Consider the following 13,741-nt stretch of genomic DNA (forward strand, 5'->3'; position numbering starts at 1 on the left):
ACAGGGAGACCTCATCTCTATTTCAATTAAGAAATTTTTTTTTAAAGAGATATACACTACAGTATTATATACTATAGGCACCATACTGTGTTTTCTTATTTTTCTGTGCTGATCATGACACTGTCCATTAGTGTGTCTCGTTTTCCATGTTACTTTCTTGTCTATAAGACACCTTTCCTCTTCCTTAGTGGTGGGAAGAGAAAAAAACAAAACAAAACAAAACAAAAACCCTTCTAGAACTCGATGGCATTATTCAGAAACTAGATCACATGCTGTTCTTCTACAAGGCAAAATTCTGTGAGATCAATCCTTGCTCAAGACCCTGCTGCAGCCCCAGAACCTGAACTTGAGTCTGCATGGGCTTGTCCAGAAAAAAAGCATCCAGAAGGAGAGAAGCTCCTATTTATGCTACCAACACTTCTCTCTAAGATATGTTTTTGTTGTTGTTGTCATTGTTAAGACGGGCGTCTCGCTTTGTTGCCCAGGCTGGAGTGCAGTGGTGCGATCTCGGCTCACTGTAACCTCCATCTCTGGGGTTCAAGCGATTCTCCTGCCTCACCCTCCTGTCTTGCTGAGATTACAGGCCCACGTCATCGCGCCCAGCTAATTTTTGTGTTTTTAGCAGAGACGAGGTTTCACCATGTTGGTCAAGCTGGTTTCGAACTCCTGACTGCAGGTGATCCGCCTGCCTCGGCCTCCGAAAGTGCTGAGATTACAGGCATGAGCCACTGTGCCCGCCCATCTAAGATATCTTTTTGAACAAATTTACATTTTTAATTTCTGTACCTACATGTCAGATGGAATACTTAACTGTACTATTAGGAATTGTTTCCACAAAAGGGCTGTAGCATTTCATTAGCTTTCACATTCTAGAATTCTATTAGATTGTTTTTCCGAATCAAAGCAACCTGCATGCTGGATGTGGGAGAGGGTAGGAGAACCGATCAGTCTCCATCTCTGGAAATCTGAATCTCCGTACACTAAGACAAGTCTTGTTCTTCCTGCCTGCACTGCTCAGCAGAGCATTTGCAGCAGTTTACTGTCACTGCCTCACTAATTTTGAAATGCAATGCTCTAAAGAGACACATAAAAGAAGAAAGGATCTGGCATTTTATCAACAGGGCCGGCACTCTGTTTATGAAAATATATTAGAATCATTCTTGGATGAGGTAAAATAAATCACGACAACTCTTTGAAGATTAGAAGAAGAGAGGTGAGGACAAGCTGCTCCACTTAAGCTGCCAAGGCAGTGATGCATGGATTCCCCTAGGAATTCCTAGGAAGGTACTCAACTGTGGTCAACATTCTTTTGGTCAATACATTAACGCATAGTTGTTCATCACAATGAGATTCTGCATCTGAGCTGGGGCTCTTTCTGTGCTCAGGATATAATCACAACTTCATCTCGGTTTTAGTCGCTCTTGCTTCACCACTGTCCTGGACCCCAGGACAGGCCACTCCACTTGACATCGTTGATTTTTTAAAAATTGGGTTATGAAAAAAAATTGCTTTACTCAATTATCTTTTATTATGTAGTGGTTTGCTTATAAATGCCCAATATAGATTCTCATCTTGGTGACCATGCCTGTGGGTTGCTTTCACCTGTATTTGATCATGGATTTCCTGGAATTTCCTTTTCTACGTTAAACCAGGGCGTTTGCTTGACTGGAGAAGATCCCTAATAAGGGGACAATTCTGTGAGACACAAACACTCCTAGCAATTTTTTTCTCTAAGGAAAGCTATCTTCAAAATGGGGCATCTGTTGCAGGAAACAGAAAAACATCACCCTGAGCTCTTCTTAGGGCAAAGGAAAACATCAATAAGGCTGTGATAGAAGTATTTTTTTGTATGACTTTTCCTCATTGTTTCAAAGACATGGAGTATTTTTAGTGGGTCCCTATAAAGAGGAAAAGCCTATAGGTTGGAACAAGCAAGCTTCTTCTTGAGAGCCAATGACAGACTTTCAACCTGGCAAGGTGTCAGTAGACTCCTTTTCCAACAAGGAACGGACCGTAGTCGGCAGGATTCGAACCTGCGCGGGGAAACCCCAATGGATTTCTAGTCCATCGCCTTAACCACTCGGCCACGACTACGTGAAGGATCCTTTGCTCATTAGCATAAGTCACCTTACTGAACTTTAGCTCCCTTGGAAAGGTCAAATTTTCTGCTAAAAAGTGAATTCGCTCTCAATGTTTCTTATTTTTTGACATCAGTTAGATGACTATCATGCTGTTGTGGCAAACTGACAAGTAACACTTTATCCTCGGACCTGGGAGGACCCCTTATTCTGATGTTTTGATGGAAGGAGACTACGCAGAAGGCATTCCCAGAGACCAAGCTTCCTGCTCCGTCCGCTTCTGATGGTGTTCCAGGAGATACCCGCAACAATTGCGACACGCTCTAACATCTGCTGCAGAATTTTGGGTTACAGTGATGATTTGAACAACCTCAAATGGCCATTGATGTTTGACTTTTAAAATAAATTTTGGAAGATTCACGTAATGGAAGCTTCTGCAATTGATAAAAGGAATGAGATGCACTTCTATTTACTGAGAGGAAATACACTAGTATTTCAGTCGTAGCCCAGTGCATTAAGAGGATACACTAGAAATCCACTTATTGCCAGTTTGAGAGCCTGGTATTGCCTCTAAGAAACTTCATCTTTTCCCCTTGACAACTCCCCCTTTGACCTCCAGTAAACAACTCCCCCTGCATCTCAAATCAAAGGTACATTTTTACTACCATTTTTTTTTTCTTTTTTAAGTTCCCACTTATTTAAACGCCCCTTGAATGCTTACCTGAGCTTCACAAACGATTCTGGGAAACAAATAGTAGAATTTACTCAGTGTGGTTTCCAGTTAGAAGGAAGAGAGCTGAGGAGTAAACTCAACGTCTTAATTTCTTATTCTGTCAGTTTTGGTAAATCATCTCTTCAAGGGAATCTGTCCTAAATTGTCAAATCTATTTACAAAACATTGTTCATACTGTATTCTTAGTATATTCTTGATGTCCATATACTAAAATGTAATGTTATCCTATATTTATTCCCGGTATTAGTATTCTCTGTTTTCTCTTCCTTTTATTGAACAATCCTTGATTTAGAACAATAATTTTGTCAATCCTCCCTAAATGCCTATTTTTTGATTTGTTGATGTTCTCTGTTTATTTTTTTTCTGTGTGTGTTCTTTTTATAATCTTGCTTCTAATATTTTAATTTGCTGTTTTCCTCTAAATTACTGAGAAAAAAGCTTTAACATCAAATATTAAAACGTCTTTATTCTAATATATGCAAGTAGAACTATAAATTAGACTATGGGCACAGTTCAGCTGCATTATACAAATTTTTATATATCTTATTTTGATTATCATTCATTTTAACTAAATGTGATTTCTTTAAGCTATGGCTTTGGATGAGTGTTTTTTCATTTAGTAACATTTGGGGGTTTTCCATTTTATTTCTGAAATTAATTTTATTTTTATTATGCTGGACTCACAGAATATATTCTGTGTCATTTCAATCCTTGTATATTTTAAAAGACTTGCATTAGGGTCCACCAACGGTATTTAAAAATAATATGTAAATCAACATATAAAAATAGTAGCATTTCTATACGAAAATAATGACCTAACTGCAAAACAAATCAAGAAAACAATCTCATTTATGATAGCATCAAAAATAAAATACTTAGGAATAAATTTGACCAAGGAGGTGAAAGATTTTTACACTGAAAACTATAAAATGTTGAAAGAAATTAAAGACAACATAAATCAATGGAAAGATATCCAATGTTCATGAATTGGAATAATTAATACTGTTAAAATGTCCATGCCATCCAAAGCAATATACAAATTCAGTACAGTCCTTATCAAAACTCCAAAGGGACATTCTTCACAGAAGTAGAAAAAAAATCCTAAAATTCATATGGAATCACACACACACCACCCCCCCCCCAATAGCCATAGCAATACCGTGAAAGAAAAACAAAGTTGGAGGCAACACATTCCCTGCTTTAAAATTATATTATAAAGTTAAATAATAATCAAGACATATTGTTCTGATAGCAGCACAAACATTCCTGCATAGAAACAGAAACAGACCAATGCAACAGAAGAGACATCCCAGAAATAAACTCAAACATATACTGCCAACTAATTTTTGACAAGGGCATCAAGAGGACACAATGGGGGAAAGAATAATCTCCAATAAATGATGCTTGGAAAACTGGATTTCCACATGCAAACGAATGAAATTAGACTCTTATTACTATACACAAAAATCAACTCAAAATGGACAAAACACCTAAACATAAGACCTGAACACAAAACTTCCATAAGAAAACAGTGGGAAAGCTCTTTGTCATTGGCCTTGGCAATAATTTTTTGGATATCATGCCAAATGTCCAGGATACAAAAGCAAAAATAAATAAATGGGACCACACCAAACTACAAAACTTCTGCACAGCAAAGAAAACAATCAACAACAAAAAAAGGCAACTTACGGACTGGGAAAAAGGAGTTGATATTCAAAATTTATAAAGAACTGTTATAACTCCATAGCAGAAAAACAGATAACCTGATTAAAAAATGGTCAAGGAGACTTACCTTCTGAGCACAGCTGGTAGCACTACAGTCTCATGAAAAATGGGCAAAGGATCTGAACAATTTCTTCAAAGAAGACATAAAAGGGCCAATATGCATATGCAAAGGTCCTCAACAACATTAATCATCAGAAAAATGCAATTTAAAACCACTATGAGATATTACTTCACACCTGTTAGGATGGCTATTATCAAAAAGACAAGAGACAACGAATGTTGGCAAGGATGTGGAGAAAAGGAAACCCTAGAATACTGTTGGTGAGAATGTAGATTTGTGCAGTCATTATGGAAAACACCATGGATGTTTCTAAAGAAATTAAACATAGAACTACCATATGGCCCTGCAATTCCTCTCCTGGATATAAACCCAAAGGAGATACAATTACTACCTCATAAAGACATCTGCACTCCCACATTCACTGAAGCACTATTCACAACAGCCAAGATATGGAAGCAATCTATGTCTGTCAATAGATTAATGGATAAAGAATCTGTGTGTGTGTGTGTGTGTGTGTGTGTGTGTGTATAATATTACTCAGCCTTAAAAAAGGAGATCCTGCCATTTGCCACAACATGGATGACCCTGGAGGATATTATGCTCAGTGAAATAAACCAGACATAGAAAGAAAAATATTGTGAGATCTTACTTACAGGTGGAGATATATATATATATATATACACACACACACACACACAACACATATACATATATGAAGGTCAAACATACAGACAGAATTAAAAAGTGGTTGCCAGGGGTGGATGAGGAGAAAAGAAATATGGAAATGTAGGGTACAACATGAGGACTCTAGTGAATTGAATTGTATTAAATTAGGGATTTTTGTTAAATTAGTAGAGTTTAGGTGCTCTTGTCCAAAAAAGATGTAACTGTTTGAGATGATAGATGTTAATTTGCCTCATTGGAACAATCATTTTACTATCTACATATATTTCATAGCATCATGTTGTAAACATCAAATATACACAATACAATATCTTTTAATAAATAAATAATATATATATTTTTAGTTGAGTATAGTGTTCTATATTTGTCATTTAGGTAAATTGATTTGTTTAATCTTTATCTATACTGAAATTTCATTAAATGTGTATTGTAAAATTTCTGTGGCCATGGAGGTGCACTGCTCAGATCTTCCTTCAAGGAAGAACTTGTTTTCAGTTGCAAGAAATGCTATCAGCTGACAGCCTCCAAGGCACTTTTACCATCTTCAGCTACAGCACTTTTACCATCTTCCACAGTGTTCAAACTGAGGTTGTTTTCTTCTTGGTGAGCATAGTGGGTGTACGCTAAAGTCTGGTCATTTCCACTTGACTGGGGTCTCATCCATGGGCAATCTTTATACCAAAGCTGGACAAGACTTTCTCAGAGTTGTGCGAAAACCTCAGGCTTTTTCTACTGAATCCTACTTTCTTCCTTCTCTAATTTTGCCCATGCCTGACCCACATCATGGTCTGAAAGCTCTTCCTGCATTCGTCTTTCCTTCTCCTCTTTGTTTATTGTTATGGGCATTATTGTCAATAACCTCTTGCACTTCTAACACATCTTAGTGTCTGCTTTCCAGATATCCCAAACTTTCACAGCTGGTATCAGAAGAGGTCTGTGAAAGCAGATGGTAAAATGTGATTTGACAACTATATTACTCATTGCCAAGTTGGCAAGGAGGACCCCGGCTTGAGTGGTATGAGTGTTCAAGGAGTCTCTGAAACAAAGTGACATATAATTGCTAAAAATTTCTGGTTTTTATATGAGTTCTTGAGATATATGTTTTAAAAATCTCTATGGTGCAGATGACGTTGTAAAATGGTTGCGTGATGATTCATGTGTTTTTAAGTTGAAAACATGGGTGACAACCATACAATAATGATTATCTGGCTATTGAAGCAGAAGGGGTTTAACCTACAGAGCTGTGAAGATAGTTAATACAGCATAGTGTCCCTAAGGGTAGAAAAGTTAGGCTAGCGGGGTGGCTCACACCTGTAACCCCAGCACTATTGGAGGCCGAGGCGGGTGGATCACGAGGTCGGGAGTTCAAGAGTAGCCTGACCAACATGGTGAAACCCTGTCTCTACTAAAAATACTAAAATTAGCCAGGCGTGGTGGTGGGCGCCTGTAATCCCAGCTACTCAGGAGGCTGAGGCAGGAGAATCGCTTGAACCTGGGAGGCGGAGGTTGCAGTGAGCCGAGATCGCACCACTGCACTCCAGCCTGGGTTACAGAGCGAGAGTCTGTCTCAAAAAAAAAAAAAAAAAAAAAAAGAAAAGGCAGTGAATGTTTGTGCTGCATGATACATAGAATCAAAATAAGCAAGGGCATATGAACAGAAGGCTGAGGACACTTCCCTAATATAAAATAATCTTTTAATGAGTTATTGGACCAAAGCCTGACTCTACTTTTTTTTTTTTTTTTAGACGGAGTCTCGCTGCGTTGCCCAGGCTGGAGTGCAGTGGCACCATCTTGGCTCACTGCAAGCTCCGCCTCCCGGGTTCACACCATTCTGGCTCAGCCTCCGAAGTAGCTGGTACTACAGGCGCCCGCCACCAGACCCGGCTAATTTTTTGTATTTTTAGTGGAGACGGGGTTCACCGAGTTAGCCAGGATGGTCTCGATCTCCTGACCTCGTGATCCGCCCTCAGTCTCCCAAAGTGCTGGGATTACAGGCATGAGCCATCGCACCCGGCCGAAGCCTGACTCTACTTCTAAAAGTTTTATATTTAAAAAATTTTTGTTTTGTTTTATGACTTATGATTTTTTAAACTAATTTTATGTATTCAGTGGAGTTACAAACTCCATTTCTAGGGACTTCTGCTCTTGGGAAGCTGGAAGAGGAAAAAAAACCTGTGGTCGAAACCTTCACACACGACAGCAAAGGCAAAGTGGGGAATCCAGACTTTCATCAGGCTGTAACAAGGTGCTTTCCCTCTACCTCCAACACACACACACTCGCACACACACACGCGCGCGCGCTCGCACGTTTTGAAGAAAGCAAAATAGGGAGCTGAGACTTTCATTGCCCCAGGCTGTAAAGAACCCCCTATCCCCAGGCCAGAATGAAAGTCAAATAGCCAGATACCTACTTCCATGTTATTTCTGGGATCCTTGAGCCTATTTTGTTCTGTTTTTTTTTTTTTTTTTGAGGTGGAGTCTCACTTTGTCACCCAGGCTGGAGTGTAATGACACCATCTCGCCTCACTGTAACCTCTGCCTTCTGGGTTCAAGCGATTCTCCTGCCTCAGCCTTCTAAAGTGCTGGGATTATAAATGAAAGCCACCGCGCCTGGCCAGGTGAACTCTTTTAATGGTGAACTTCAAGTCACAACAGTAACTATCAGTTCAACTACACCAAGGTTACTGAAGACAATGGCTTCTCCACTGAAGCAGGTTGTATACAATTTCAAATAGAATATGGCATCACCCTGAAGGAATTCCCTTCACACTGTTGGGGAAATCTACCAAGATAGCTTCAGACTAGACTAACTTTACACAGCACATTTTTTAAAGAGACACATTTATTCAGTGTCGTGATTAGACTATTACATTTGGCATCCAACAGCATGGTTGCCAAAAAAAAAAAGAAAAAAAGGAAAAAAATCCACTACATTAAAACCCTTTGTTGGAATGATATATACTTTCCTCAGAACAGAAACTAAAATAACCTGTTATACAATTAGTCACAAATACAGTCCTCAAGTTTTTTGCCCATACACATGAGTATTTGTCTAATACATGTCTTCTTTGTAGCAGTTAGGCCCTTCCACCACTGGGCTTAGCTGAGTTCACAAATCAGTTGTAGTCTGCAGCTTCCCTGTCACTTCTTTGACTCTCCTCTCCTGGTGAGTTTTGTTTCCTGGCAGTAATTAAAATCTTCTGCCACTGCCATAGCTCCTGCTGCTACTGGAACTGCCATAGCCACCTTGGTTTCATGGTTTGGCAAAGTATTGGCATCCACCACCATAGGGACCAGAGCTTCTGCCTCCAAAGTTTCCTCCCTTTATGGGTCCAAAATTTGAAGACCGATCGTTATAATTGCCAAAATCATTGTAGCTTCCACCACCTCCAAAATTGCTTCCATCATTATCACATCCTCTATAACCATTGCCACTGCCACCATATCTACCACCACCACGTCTGCCACCAAAGCCACCACAACCACTGAAGTTTCCTCCATGACCAAAGTTGTCATTCTCACCAAAACCACCTCCAATGCCACCACCAAAGTTTGCAGAACCACTTCGACCTCTTTAGCTGGATGAAGCACTAACCATTTTTTGCTTTGACAGGGCTTTCCTAAAGTCACAGTTGTGGCCATTCACAGTATGGTATTTCTGAATGACAATCCTATCCATGGAGTCATGGTCATCAAAAGTTACAAAGGCAAAGCCCCTGTTCTTGCCACTACCTCGTCAGTCATGATTTCAATCACTTCAATTTTTCCATACTGTTCAATATAATCTCTTAGTTTATGTTCTTCAGTGTCTTCTTTAACATCTTTATCACAGTTAAGTGGGCACCTGTTCTTTGAGAATCTTCTCTTGAGACAGCTCTCTTTGGTTCCACAACTCTTCCATCCACCTTGGGTGGCCTTGCATTGATGGCTGCATCCACCTTTTCCATAGTGGCATATGTGACAAACCCAAAGTCCCTGGAGTGCTTGGTGTTTGGATCTTTCTTACTGCACAGTCCGTGAGCGTTCCCTATTGCTCAAAATGGCTCCTCAGGCTCTCATCAGTTGTTTCAAAGCTCAATCCTCCTGGCCAGGTGCAGTGGCTCATGCTTGTAATCCTAGTACTCTGGGAGGCCAGCCTGGCCAACATAGTAAAACCCTGTCTGTACTAAAAACACACACACTCACACAATTAGCTGGGCGTGGTGGTGCACACCTGTAGTCCCAGCTACTCGGGAGGTTGAGGCAGGAGAATCACTTGAACCTAGGAGGCAGAGGTTGCAGCGAGCCCAGATTGTGCCACTGCACTCCTCCAGCCTGAGTGACAGAAGAAGACTCGTCTCAAAAAAAAAAAAAAAAAAAAAAAAAAAAGCTCAACCCTCCAATGACAACGAAAAGCTTCAGCAGTTGTTCAGGCTCTTTAGGAGACTGTGACTTAGATATGATGGCAGTGGGAAGAGAGACATTTAACAGTGTTTTCTCATCAGCGTCCATGGTCAGAAAAGGCCAGGTTTACTTTTATTATCTGAATAGTATGGTTGTCTTATTTTATTTATTTATTTATTTTTTAGTACTCATTGTTTAGTACAAGAATAAGAATTTTAGCTATTAAACATAGAGTGAAAATCTCCTTGTGAGCTTTATTTGTTAAGATACTGTCAATCATTGAAATATGAATGGATTTTTACTGTTTTGGGATAAAATGCTTCAATAATTAATAATTTGTGAAAAACTTTACATTTTATGTAATATTAAGATTAAAATTGAATTTAATATAAGGAAGTTAATATAAACATAAGAGTTCTTTAGATTGCTGTATAGGAAGAACATATACTTTTATTCTCAACAAATATAAATATTTACATTAGAATAAAATGAAGAATAATAAAGTTGTAATTACATCTTAATACTTCATTTCTAGAATATTTAAAAATACCTTCAAAAACTATTTTCTATCTTAGCCTTGAGTCTTTAAACAAAATTTCTATATGATAACTTTTTTCATTTTGTCAAAATAATTTAAAAGCAAAATGTCTATTTTGTCACATTAAACTTTCACAAGGGGGAAACGTTCCAAAATTTTGTATTATATCATGATAAATCTTTGTGTATGCAAGTATAATAAAATCTTTGAAGAAAAGGAAATGTTTAGAAGCAATGAAGTCCATCTAAGTTAAAAGTGGGCATCCAGTTTTTGGCCCAACTCTGCAGTAGAGTGACTGAAGAAAAATCTAGTAAATGATATTGATACACAATAATATCAACCTTTGAAATTTTGACTAGTAAAGTTTTGATTACAACACAATTCTTATAGTAATATATTGATATAAAATATAACACATTAAATACAATGCTAATAATAATTAGTTTTTCAATAAAATTCTTAAACTTTTACATCCTGACATTTTATTCACAGCAAAGGGGTGCTACAGTGTAGCTTTGGCCATGACCTCAGACAAGTACTAATTTCATAGTCATTCATTCAGCATTTGCATGAATTATAACTTCAGTAAACAGTTTAAAAATTATCTTTTATTATGATAAATGACTCGAGTATAATTTGATCCTTATTACAACATCTCATTTTGTGAATTATTGTTATTCATCATTTTAGTTCCATTTTGTTTCTACATCTCAAAATTTAGTAATTATTAACTAATATTTTAACAGATTCTTTAACAAATATATTATTAGTTTTGTAGAGACAGGGTCTTACCATGTTGCTCAGGCTGGTCACCAACTCCTGGCCTTAAGTGATCCACCCACCTCACCCTCTGAAACTGTGGGAATTAAAGGCATGAACCACTGTGCCCGGCCTATATAGATTCTGTGGCTGAATCATAATGAAAGAGAAAATTGATGGAAAAAGAAAAGTTTAGGAAGAAAAGAAATTATAGATAATCATATTGATGAACATAGTGGTCTAATACGCCTAAGACTTCATATGACTAGGGAGAATTCTCTACCAATGAACTATGCATCCTCAATGGTACTGTCATAACTAAATTTCTGCTATGGACTGAATGTTTGTGTCCCCCTCAAATTCATATGTGGAAGCCTCTCTCTCTCTTTCTCTCTCTCTCTTTCTCTCCCCTTCTCTCTCCCTTTGTCTCTGTCTCTTTCTCTCTCTCTCTCTCCCCACAGTATGTGAGGATAGAGCAAGAGGACAGTAGGCTGCAAATCAAGAAGGGAGGCCTCACCAGACACTGAATCAGGTGGAACCTTGATTTTGGGTTTCCCAGCCTTCAGAATTGTGAGAAATAAATGTTTGTTGTTTAAGTCAACAAACATTATATAGTTATAGTAGTCCAAACTGTCTAAAACAATTTCCTAGGCTTCTATGTAGCTAGGATGGCAGGCACGTGCCCTAAGCTTTGCCAATCAGATGTATTTCTTCTTTCAGAAGAAACATGTATATAAACAAGGGGAGAAAACTCCAAAATTATGTATTATATCATGATACATCTTTATGCAAGTATAATAAAGTCTATAAAGAAATGTTTAGAAGCAAATTAGGGATTTGCTTCTAAATTAAAGGTAGCATCTATTTTCTTGCAACATTTGCCTTGGTAAGGGTAATGAATAGATATCTGCTAAAAGCAGGTAGATATTTAAGCTTTTAGAGGCAGTGGTGGCATAAGGCCTAGCAAAGGCATTCCATGCTGGGGAACATAATGCTGCTAGCAGTTAACACCAGAAAATGCATGAGGAATCAGAAGGAATGAGTAGTACAATATAAAAGGGTGAATAATCATTATGTGCGGAAGCATTTGGAAAATGAAAATGACAGCTCAAATTCTCCACCAAATGTATGGTTGCAGAATCAGGAATTTCCTCTGCAGTAACATAATTTTTAATTTTTGTGACTCAAGAATTGCCATAATTCAAAATCAAATTTATATTATAAATAACTCTAGGTTTCCCATTAATGGAAAGATGAATGAATGAGCTGTGGCATGTTCATATTACACAGCAGCTAACATGAAATCAGTGAATGAATGGTAGCTACATACAACAAAAGAGATGATTAATTTTAGTAATATGATTAAATGAAAAAAGATTATAATATATAGCCTGATACCCTGTATCCATAATTAAAATACACAATTTTATAAATACTAATAGATAAGATCAAACTAAGGAAAGCACTTTGGCCTTATTTCTTCAGAGACCCAGTAACTTCTTTGTCTTACCTTAAGTTGTGACAAATCCAAACATTTACCAGAAAATTAACTTGCAACAGGAGACATTTAGTTTTATGAAGACAAAATAATCACAGAGACATCTAGGATACAATTTTAAAGCTGTATCATTCTATGGGACATATTCAGTATTGACAGCAATTCTGTGTGGTAGGTTAATGTCATAGAAATGACCAACAGAGCACCATGGAAGCACTTAGAAGATGTATCTGGGTATTTACTTACCGTGTTGACAGTGATTGAAGTTACCATGTGAAGATCCAATAGTGTTCAAATACCTAAGAGAGTTTAAGCAATTTTTATTTAAAATACAGATTTATTTTCACGAATCCTTGTTTCTCAGTGGCAAATGAAACACCTGTAAATTCTAGTGATTGCACCTGAAAGGCATTATAAAGCCTCATTCTCTTCGGAAAAAGATACATACAAGAATCTTTCTTCTCCCTCAAATCTGTTGAGTCCTTTTTGTCCTCTGAAGTGAATTAACCGCATTTCATAAGGCAATAAATCAAATAAAAAGTTTAATTCAACTCAAATTATTTTGGGCATTAGAATATCTGTTAGGTGGTGGTGAGGAGGGTACTAAAAGGAAGGAGGTATGAGGAATGGGGTCTCCTGCTCTGAACATAGAGCATAGAGTCAGTGGGCCCCATACAGAGTCTGCGGGCCCCATACAGAGTCTGCGTCATACTTTGGGTTCATATGAACTGGAGATTCCCTGCCAATCACATCTAAGAGGGAAATTTATTTTAGAAAGAAAAAAATAGTGAGGAAGCAAGAAGAAAAAAAAAAAAAAAAAACCAAAAACCTCAGGTTCCACCGAGATTTGAACTCGGATCGCTGGATTCAGAGTCCAGAGTGCTAACCATTACACCATGGAACCTCACTACAGCTGTTGTTATTAGCACTCCTTCCTGATGGAATATATCTTCATTTCTGAATTCAAGCCGTCTTCCCTTTAAGAACCTAAGTGTCTACCCTAATGTTCGTTATCTGCCGCCACCACACAAGTTCCCTTTTCGTTTCGCACAGGGCTCTTCGTGCAAAATCCAAGAGCAAATCGGTTTCCAGGGACAGATAAGGTAAGTCCGTGTCCCCCTTAGACTCTTAGCGTCCCTCTGCCTTCTGCAACCTTCGGGGTTCCCTAGCCTCGGTTCGGCCGCCCTCAACCGGGCTGCCCCGACGCAGGGGCAGAGGGCACCAACCTAGAGGCGCTGACAGATTGCGTTGTTGGAAGAACCGCGAGGCTTGCCGCCTCCCG

General features: G+C 38.3%; 2 non-coding genes and 1 pseudogene across 2 annotated transcripts; all 3 read right to left on the bottom strand.

Annotated features, from left to right (window-relative positions):
- Positions 1-2,012: 2,012 nt before the first annotated feature.
- TRNAS-AGA (transfer RNA serine (anticodon AGA)) lies at positions 2,013-2,094 on the bottom strand. Its single transcript has one exon. It is a non-coding gene; the product is annotated as a tRNA-Ser (tRNA).
- Positions 2,095-8,144: 6,050 nt separating this feature from the next.
- On the bottom strand, positions 8,145-9,401 carry LOC139363198 (heterogeneous nuclear ribonucleoprotein A1-like; annotated as a pseudogene).
- A 3,890-nt stretch (positions 9,402-13,291) lies between these two features.
- TRNAQ-CUG (transfer RNA glutamine (anticodon CUG)) lies at positions 13,292-13,363 on the bottom strand. The gene has a single exon. It is a non-coding gene; the product is annotated as a tRNA-Gln (tRNA).
- Between the last annotated feature and the right edge of the window lie 378 nt (positions 13,364-13,741).

Source organism: Macaca nemestrina, chromosome 5 (genome assembly GCF_043159975.1).
Source record: "Macaca nemestrina isolate mMacNem1 chromosome 5, mMacNem.hap1, whole genome shotgun sequence".
Taxonomy (NCBI): domain Eukaryota; kingdom Metazoa; phylum Chordata; class Mammalia; order Primates; family Cercopithecidae; genus Macaca; species Macaca nemestrina.